The sequence below is a fragment of the Dipodomys spectabilis genome, unplaced genomic scaffold, assembly GCF_019054845.1.
Source record: "Dipodomys spectabilis isolate Male_0828 unplaced genomic scaffold, ASM1905484v1 ptg000367l, whole genome shotgun sequence".
Lineage (NCBI taxonomy): Eukaryota > Metazoa > Chordata > Mammalia > Rodentia > Heteromyidae > Dipodomys > Dipodomys spectabilis.
In genome coordinates, this window is record NW_024871044.1 from 274253 (window position 1) to 283788 (window position 9536).

At 32.3% G+C, this 9536-nt stretch overlaps 1 pseudogene; it reads right to left on the reverse strand.

Annotated features, from left to right (window-relative positions):
- Positions 1-4173: 4173 nt before the first annotated feature.
- Positions 4174-4272, reverse strand: LOC122096334 (annotated as a pseudogene).
- Positions 4273-9536: the final 5264 nt, after the last annotated feature.

The following is a 9536-nucleotide window of genomic DNA, read 5'->3' on the forward strand; positions in this document are numbered from 1 at the left end:
AATATTTTGCCTTTCATATAACCAAAAACACACTCTGACCTATCATTAATGCTAGGAACGAGAAGTTAAAAATCATAGACACCAAGATCTAAGCATGAATTAAAGAGTCTCCAACTTGTGAATACAATTGGTTTAAAAAGTCATCAATACTAAATTTTTAAAAATTTCTTATGATACTGAAGATTCAATTATAAACTATTAACACTTGAAAATAACTCATTTTCTTGGGAGTAGTACACAAAACACAAGATTAATCCTAATCATTTTAAAAGACCTTTATTTATACCAAAAATCCACTCCTTTAAATACAAAGATTCTAAAAATAACTAAAGTACAGCCATACATCATCTACACACATCATCTACATTCAGAGGACTGTGTTAATAGAAAACAAAGTTATACTAATAATTAATTAGCTTACAAAATTCACTTACATTCTTTTATTCTATTTCATTTAGTTTCATAAAAACTAGATTTTCATAAAATGAGGCATAAAAGCCTATATACCCACTTACATTTTCAGATCTTAACAATATTTATTTCAGAAATGTCTTTAGCTTTGTAGTCAATGAGCTGAAATAATTCTAAAATATTTAAAGGCTTTTCAGAAGTTGCAAGATTCACTCTGGGATGTTATTTATATTGGAAAAGATATGCGAAAAGCCTTATTTGTTAAGTTGCGATAAATACTCCCACAAAAGAGCCATTAGTGAAGATCCCTTTGCATGTACAAAACAACTTCAAATACATCCATTATCTGGAGATGACACATGCTTTTTGTTTGTTTGTTTTTGAAAGGAATATCTGACAAGCTTATCAACAATACCGATTTTCAGTCAATATCATGGGATATTCAAATGTAAAAATTTGGAGTTGATTATCTCTTAGTGAGAATAGATATGATCTTATAAAGAAAGTTATTTTCAACAGAAAGCCAGAGTTTATCCACCTTGTTTTTCACGGGAATAACCAGAGAGTAATACCGTTTTGGTCAAGTCAGTCAAACTCACTCCATGAGCATATTTTAAAATTATAACCAATTTAAGAGGTCAAATACATATTTTGAACTGACAGTCATCTTACAGCAGTAACTTACTACCTAATTATGTCTGTATCTTCTTTCCTAGCATATAATAAGAGCTAAAGCTGTCTCTTTTATCTAACTTAATGTAAATGATTTGATTCTGATGATGTTATTATTTGACATATAAAGTGTACAGAAGGGGGGTCGAACTGAAATAACATGACAAAACAATGATAAATAAAAACATTGCAACACAGTTAGCTCTTTTCAGTCCCACCTTGTCCACATTGGCAAGCAACATTGCAACAGCACATGCACACATGTACACACACATATACATACATGCTAAATTCAGGGTTTATTGCACAAAAAAGTTCAAATAAAATATTAATGATTAGTACAAATGATAATTTGCCTTACTAAAAAGTAATACACTATCCAGTCACCACGGGTTTTATGTTTTACTTGTCTATCCACATGTGACCACTTAATTTATTTTTAATTAATTAACTAATTCATTCATTCATTTGTTTGGTGCTAATAATAGGGCTTGAACTTAGGGCCTGGCTCTGTCCCAGAAATTGATATTTTTTTTTTGTTTTAGTTTTCTCAAGGCTAGCATTTTACTGCTTGTACCACAGACCCATTTCTAGCTTTTGTTGGTTTCTTTCAAATCAGAATCTAATGGCATTTTTTTGGTTTGGTCTGGTTTCAAATCACAAACCTCAGACTTCATCTTTCTGATTAGCTAGGATTAATGACATGAGCTACTAGTGTGGCTTCTACTTTTTCCTCTATACTTATCTATTTCACATACTTAGATAGTAATCTAAAACTGAGTATAGAAACAAGATGTACAGTGATGAAATTGTCCTGTCAAAACATCAAGTTAGTAATTTAAATTTCTTCTTAAGACCATACACAAAAAATACCATGATTTAGTAAAAGAGAACTCATTATTGGACATATAAGCTTGAAGAGCTTTCTAATAGATTCATTATTTATTGTTATCCAACATTAGAAAAAATGTATAATGCAGTAATAAAATAGAAGTCCTTTGCATGACTATTAAAGACACTTGTTTTCATCTATAAAAGTAGGCTTGTCTATTGTCTTTCAGTGGTTTCTATGATTGAAGGTGTTCAATAAGAAGTCAAAATGTATTAGTAGTCCTTTTCTATCAATTAAATCTCACTTTTTCTTTTTGGAGAATATAATGATCAAAGCAATAGTTGAGAATCTGCAAGGAATATTTCAGAATCATGCTTCCAGTGCAAGTGGATCACCAGTAAGTAATCCTCAATACCATTTTCCACAAAGATTTGTCACAGATATAATTGGCTTGCCTTCTCTTGCTGAATGGACCCATTTCTTCATTCTACAGGAAAAGTGTGATTCAACTGATTTCATTCAGATCTCTTCCTACAATTATCAAGGATTTAGATTCTTGTCTACAATTTGGTCAAAGCTATGTCTCTTTATGTAGACTGCTATAAATGTATTAACTAATTTCAAGTAAATACATAAATTCTATTTCCATCTTTTTTCAAAACATAAAATTCTGTGTGCTCTATAAATTGATCAGAGGCATGCATTTTTCTCATTCCTAGAATAAACTGCACATGAACACACCACTGGTCCATATTTTCAGTCTGAATCTTTGAATACAGAGGGACATCTTTCCTCTGCTCTCCATCAATTCCCTAATCTACAGTTAGAATAATTTCGAATAGTAAAAATGGAAAAGAGAAAATAAATCATAGTGAAAAAAACGTGCAGAAAATTCACCGGATGTTGCTGAACAGTTCAACTAACATGAACTACTAGGGAAATACATGGACACATCATTCCCACTGACACTCAAAGTCTCTGGTTAGGCAATTGTCATGAAGATGAGGAACACGATGAAAAAGTGAAGAATGGTATTAATTGCAAGAAAAAAATGGAGAAGGATCCAAGCAAATTTCTTCTTTGGGCTGCTGAAAATAATCTGTTTACTACTACAGTAGTGCAGGGACTACTTTCCAAAGAGGCCACTCATGTGAATACTAGGTATGAAGATGAGTATAACCATCTTCATCATGAAACCTACAGGGTATACTTTGACACTTTCCATGAGTTGGTGGCTCAATCGTTAGATATTCTTGCAATAACTGTAGATGGCTGGACACCCCTGCACAGTGCTTTTACGTGGAATAATACCAGAGTGGCTGTTTTCATACTTCATCATGATCCAAATACCAATTCCCAAACTAAAGGCCTCTTGACCCCCTTGCATCTTGCTGCTGGGAACAGAGATAGCAAAAACACGTTGGATCTTCATCTGTTGAACCATTATGTCAAATCAGGTCTGAAGAATAAGTTGGAAGAAACTGCATTTGATATTGCCAAACGGATAAGTATATATCACTACCTCTTTGAAGTTTTGGAAGGCTGTACAAATTGCTCTTCTAAGTCACCACGGTTCGGTTAAGTTTTTTAAATTTCATAAATTCCATTCCATTTTTTGTGTCCATGCAAAATATTTTCACAATCCAAATAACAACAATATCTTACTGTAACAATTCATGGATTCCATGGAATTCTTCCAAGTGAATTGCCTGACTTTGATGTCAAAATGTATTCAAAAGAGATTTGTATACATCTATAATGGTTTCTGGAGAGTTTGTGCTTTTTTAATCAGAAAGAATTTTAACTTATCTGTTGAAATGAGTAGTATAGAAACTGAACATATTTCTGGTGTTTGTCTGAAAAATTATATTTTAAAATATTCTATATTCTATGTTTGTATAATATCCATAATCTATTTTATTCTCTCCTAGATATAATACTTTGAATTCTACATTGTTTTATAATATATAGGCTCATTAATAAATGTGTCCTTTCAGATTGCATTCCATATAGAAAAAGTGTAAGATTCCTTTTTTCCTAGGTCCTTACAGTATATTTCTTTGGGATAAAATGACAATGTTGTCTAATTTCAAAAGGTTTTTTAAAGATTATGCTATGTAAAGACTTCACTAATTTGAAGATTTAATACACTGATGTGAAAATAACTTTTAATTATATGAATTACATGTATTATTACACTTGTAATTTTGTAATCAACTTTTTAATAACTGTTTTTCATTTCTTGCATCTGAAGAATGAAAAATATGGAATATTTCACAAATTTTCATATCATCCTGTGCAATTGCCATGTTAATCTCTGTATTGTTGCAATTGGGGTATACGTGCTGCTGAAGCATGTAGTGTCCCCTAAATTGAAGTATGCAATTTAATGATGCAATCTTTATACAGGCTTATATCCTTGGGTGCCTATTTGTAACAAGGAAACCTTCATGTTCCTAACAATGGTACTGATCTTATTTCCCTAAAATTCTGTGCATAATGGAAAAAATTATATTGTTCAGACGATTGCTCACATTTTCAATTATTTTGTCAATGACTATTTTAAGTCTTTTTCATTTTGAAACATTTATAGCTAGGTCCAAAGGGAATGGCTTTTTGAAGTACTTATTTATCCAACTGAGTTAGCTTTGTAGAACTACTGGATTCAAAGTAGGCTTTGCTTAAGAGCTACTTCTAAACTTCTGCAGCTGAAATTTTCCCAAATTAGGTCTTACTGGCACAAATGTACACCTGAACCTTTACCATTCTTCCATGTAGGAACAGAACAACCAGAATATCTTATCCTAACAGCATGGATTGTCTTACTGGAACAAAACTAATCTTAGTTACAAGGGATCATATACAGATGAGCATTTCAGACAAAAGTGTTCAGTCTAGAAGGTATTTTATCAAAATATAATTGTTTATTATACCTATCATTTCAAAAGGAGCTAAAGCCAAGAAGGTGAAAAAATTGTTCATATGCATGATTACCTAATGTCCTGGCCTATCTACCTTCCAACCAGGCAGGAACTACTGCCTATATATCACCAAATATTTCTATAGATCCAGAAGTCCATATGTTTCTCTTTGTTATTAGGCCTTAAATTGGTAATGTCTCATCTTGCCTACAGGTTGTAAATCTACAAATGGTAAAGCTTTAGGTCTAACTCTACAAAACACTGAGGTAGAGATAATGGAATAATACTTTAGAACAGAGCTGCCTTTGATGCCCAATCCACAACAGAGCAATGCAAAACATGTGCCATTTTATTATATTATATATAGTTATATATTTTATATTTATGTGCTGATTTCATGGTTCACGCAATGAAACAATATAATTAATTGATAATTTGACAAATAAATTGATATTTATTCCAATAAGTAGAATTGGAATATAAATAATTAAGTTTAGAATATATATTAGAATATAAAAAGTGTCAATGCAAATGTCTTCGGTATAAACTTGTGATACCTTCTAAGTGTTCGTGGTCTTCTAAATTCATATGGTAAAGAAACAATGTTGTTTTCCTCTAATCTATAGGAGGTTTTACTCTGCTGCTCTGTTTATTGTTTTAACTCGCTCACCCCAAACGGTTTTACTCCATATTTCTGAAACATTCCTAAAGATTATATCCAAATTTAGATGATATGATGTCTAAAAAATATTATTCTTCTGCAGGATCCATGGGTCCTAGGATCCAATGTCCCAGTTACATGTTATCATCAGATAACAGGGGCAAGACTTCTCAGCTAGACCTATGCAACATGCCAGAAGAAAGTAATTGAAGATCCATCTCAATTTCTCTTTTCTTATATTACAGGGCCCCAATTCCTTGAGATTCAAGAATTAGCAGCAAGTAATTGTGAAATGCAAGGTAACATAAAATGACGGATGAGTTCACAAAATCTGAGAGAAATTATTGTAATTCAAACTCAATTTACAAATGACGAGCCCATATGAGTGAACAAGATCACAAAGTGTCAGAAGATTATTTTTAATACCCCTCCCCTAATGATGAATCTAAGATTTCAGTCTAGCATAAATGGGCCCAAAAATAGTTCCTGGAAGGATAGCTCCATAAATGGTCTACTAAGGCCAGGAAAACTTGACTTAGAGGTCAAATGTAATGCAGAAAAACATTAATTGAGAAGATCCTTAGTGCTTCAAAACACTGGTACTTTAGTAGAACTTGATTCTGTGGTATAAAAATGTTGTCATTCTCAAACCAATCATAACCTACATTTAATCTCCTGAAAGTGTATTCCTTTTCAAATAAACTTTTTAAAATCACATTTGCCAAAATAACATTCGATAAGTAGATAATACTTAGTGACATTACAAGTTTTTCAAGTGTAGGGAGCAAGTTACAATAGAGTTGTTTTATTTACCCAGCATTAATGCTGAATAGGTTCAATCATTCATTAAAGTGTAGAAATAGTAGCCCCCACCATTTGTGTTGTTCAGTAGGTGCATTCCAGAAATGTGTTAAATAGATCAGCCTGCCATGTTTCAAACCCCAAACCTCAGCTTATAAAGTAAATTTCATCACTTAATAAGATACATTTTAAAAAGTCATGAATAGTTGCCTTATCATACATTGTTTTATGTTTTCCCTGTCTAACATAGAAAGAAATATGACTTTAATCTTGAATATGAGTGCTCATCAGAAATGTGACAAACAAAATCTGTCTTCTATTTCTATCATATTCCTCTATAGTAGTAAATCTTAGTTTTTTTCTTTTTCCAAAACTTATAGGTAGTAGAACGTATTATCCCATGTAAAATAAAATAATAATACACCATTGTACAAAGCCAATTATAAAAATTGGTAATTAGAAATATATTCTAAGCCATTTTTAAACTTTTTTGTTGAATAAAGATTAATCTTCCAAATGGATGAGAATATAATCATGTCTAGGTGCTTCAATTCTGCAGTCTTGCAAATTGTTATTGCAAATGAATGAATTATGGAAATGTAAGCTGACATCAGTTCAAGTATATGCAGGATTGAAACTCCACTTTCAAAGTATTAACAGACAGATTAACAGAATGACTATCAGTAAGTTGAAACCAGAGAGGAATAATAGTAAAGACATAGAAAGAATAAAATATGGAACAAGGGGCAAGTACAATATACACATGTGATAAAGGAAGCGGTAAATCGTAAGTAAATCTTGGAGAAGGGGTTGGTTGAGAATGACATGAATCACTGTGATCCAGGAGCATTGGATAATTAGAGTGATATATTTAATTGTACCACAACCTTTTGAAATTCAGTTAAAAAACAAAACAACAAATAAAAACACAAAAATCACAACCAAATAGGCATCTCTAGAGAGTATGAATATGACCTGTCTAAAATTTTAAGCAGTTAATGGAAGGCAGTCTTGGGAAAAACAAACAAAGCTGTTCAAAGAGAGCAGTTTGGGGTAGGGGAGGATTCTGAACAGATTTAAATAGATGGTCTAAGGTTAAAACTCACCGACATCTGCTGCAAATATTATCTTTCTTCTGCAAGTTCTCTTTGTTGGAACTGGATACTTCAGTCCTGAGCCACAATTGATAGCTTGTGAAGATAGAATGGAAGAAAAAAGATCAAGAACTCATTACTCCATTGGAGAGAAAACAATCCTCTATCTTTGCTCTCATCTCTCTTCGCTACTTTTTCTTCATACTTTTAAGTAAATTCACTTTGAATTATATTTTCCTTCTTTGTTCTGGCAACATAATTGGTCAAAGTAATTCACTACATATTATTTGCCATTTTTACTATCATACTATTATTGGCCAAGTGAATCCATTAAACTTTCCTCTTGCATTTGGTGGCCATGAAACAACATCTATTTTAATTAGGACAAATCTAATGTATACTGTCTCCAGAAAACCAGTCCAAGAAGCTGTGATCACAAATATATGGCTATACTTTTTTTTCTTTTTTCTTTTATGTTGAAAGTCTACTTGAGTCTAGAGTGAGGAGAAAAATAAGTACTCCATTACTTTTTGGTTCATCCAATTCTAACCTCAAAGATAGATTTGGATAAAAAGTTGCTAAGAGGAAACCAAAAAATACACCGCTATTATCTTCTCTCTTAAGACTCTCCTTAGATGCCATATCAGGAACTGTGAAGTTATTCTTTGCAGAATTATTTCAATAGATTATTTTTTTCTTGGTGTTGCATTTGCTCAGCAAGATGTATGGAGAAGAATAGATTTAAATCAGCCATACCTTGGAAGACAGTGTCTGTTACAAAAGGACCATGCTTCTGTGTCTTACTTCTATGTCTTCCTCTTAGTTCTTGCCTGATTTCCAATTAATCACGGCTTCTTGGCTTCAAGTCTGGTGAAGCTGAAGTACTATACAGCCCAGCCACTGCAACATCTTCATAGTTTCTCTTTTAAAACTCTTTTAAGTTGCCTGATTTAGATGTGGAATTTATTTTCATGTCTTCATTCAATAAGTTCTGCATTTTAGTGAGCCAAATCAGCTCTGAAAAATCACTTTAGGGAGCAAAAACATTAACACAATCTATATAAAAAGTTTTGGCCTCCCTCCACTGCTGAAGCCAATACGCTTAGCTAGGGCTTCTAAGAACACTATTTTCTAACTTTTCCATTTGCTCAATTCTTTTCTGAACCCATAACTTTTTGGGTTATGTAATAAGAGAAGTCTTCACTCTCTCATGTTAATAAGGATATTATGTTTTGTGAGCCACTTAGAAATGTGAAATCATTGGTTTGAAGTATCGAATCAGATTTCTATGTTTCACTGCTTCACGTGCAAAGACATTGTGGAAAGTATTACAAACAGAAAAGTGTGAAGCCAGTAGCTTCTTTCATTGTGGAGGGCACTTTCTCCCGAAATATTTTGACCCAAATTATCTTTTTTAGATAATTACTGTTTGATAGTTTGATAATTAAAGGTTACTTCACAAATTTTGATGTCTTTTTTTTTAAAGAACTTTGAATTTAAATTCCACTACAACCTTGTTTCACACAGTGAGAGTATATTTCCTGGGTAAGGACAACTGTCAAGGAACCTACAGGATTTACAGCAAGTTTATGGAGGTTTGTTTGTTTAGTGTTAAAAAGAGCCATCTTCATCCACATTGCTTCCTCTCTACTAAGTCTCCATAGATTTCTTCGCATGAAAGCCTACTTTCCTAGGCCATTTAAATTTTTTTAATGAGTTAAGTTTTTAAAAAGTTTGAACAATTAAAATTTACCTGTCATAACCTTAAAACTCTTTTGAAATTCCTATACCAGAATCGCGAATTCGCCAATACTAATTCCACTTTTACCATCAAAAATTTAACATGTTTTTATGGTATAGTGTCCATGCAACTATTATTTTCCAGTGGCTTTGTTATGTTATATATGACCATATAAGCTGATGCTGAGCAAAATGAACTCGAAGATACGGAAATATATTTTTTTATTTGTGGTGGTTCTTTTAGATGTACTATGTGATTTCTATTTTCTTTAGGTTTTCCCCCTATGGTTTATATTTGCTGTATTTGATTTTTGTAACCTGTGTATTGTGTATACTTTTACCTTAATTAGGGAAGGGAAGAGAAACAACAAAATGGTGAGACAAAGGACAAAGGGCAAAACCAA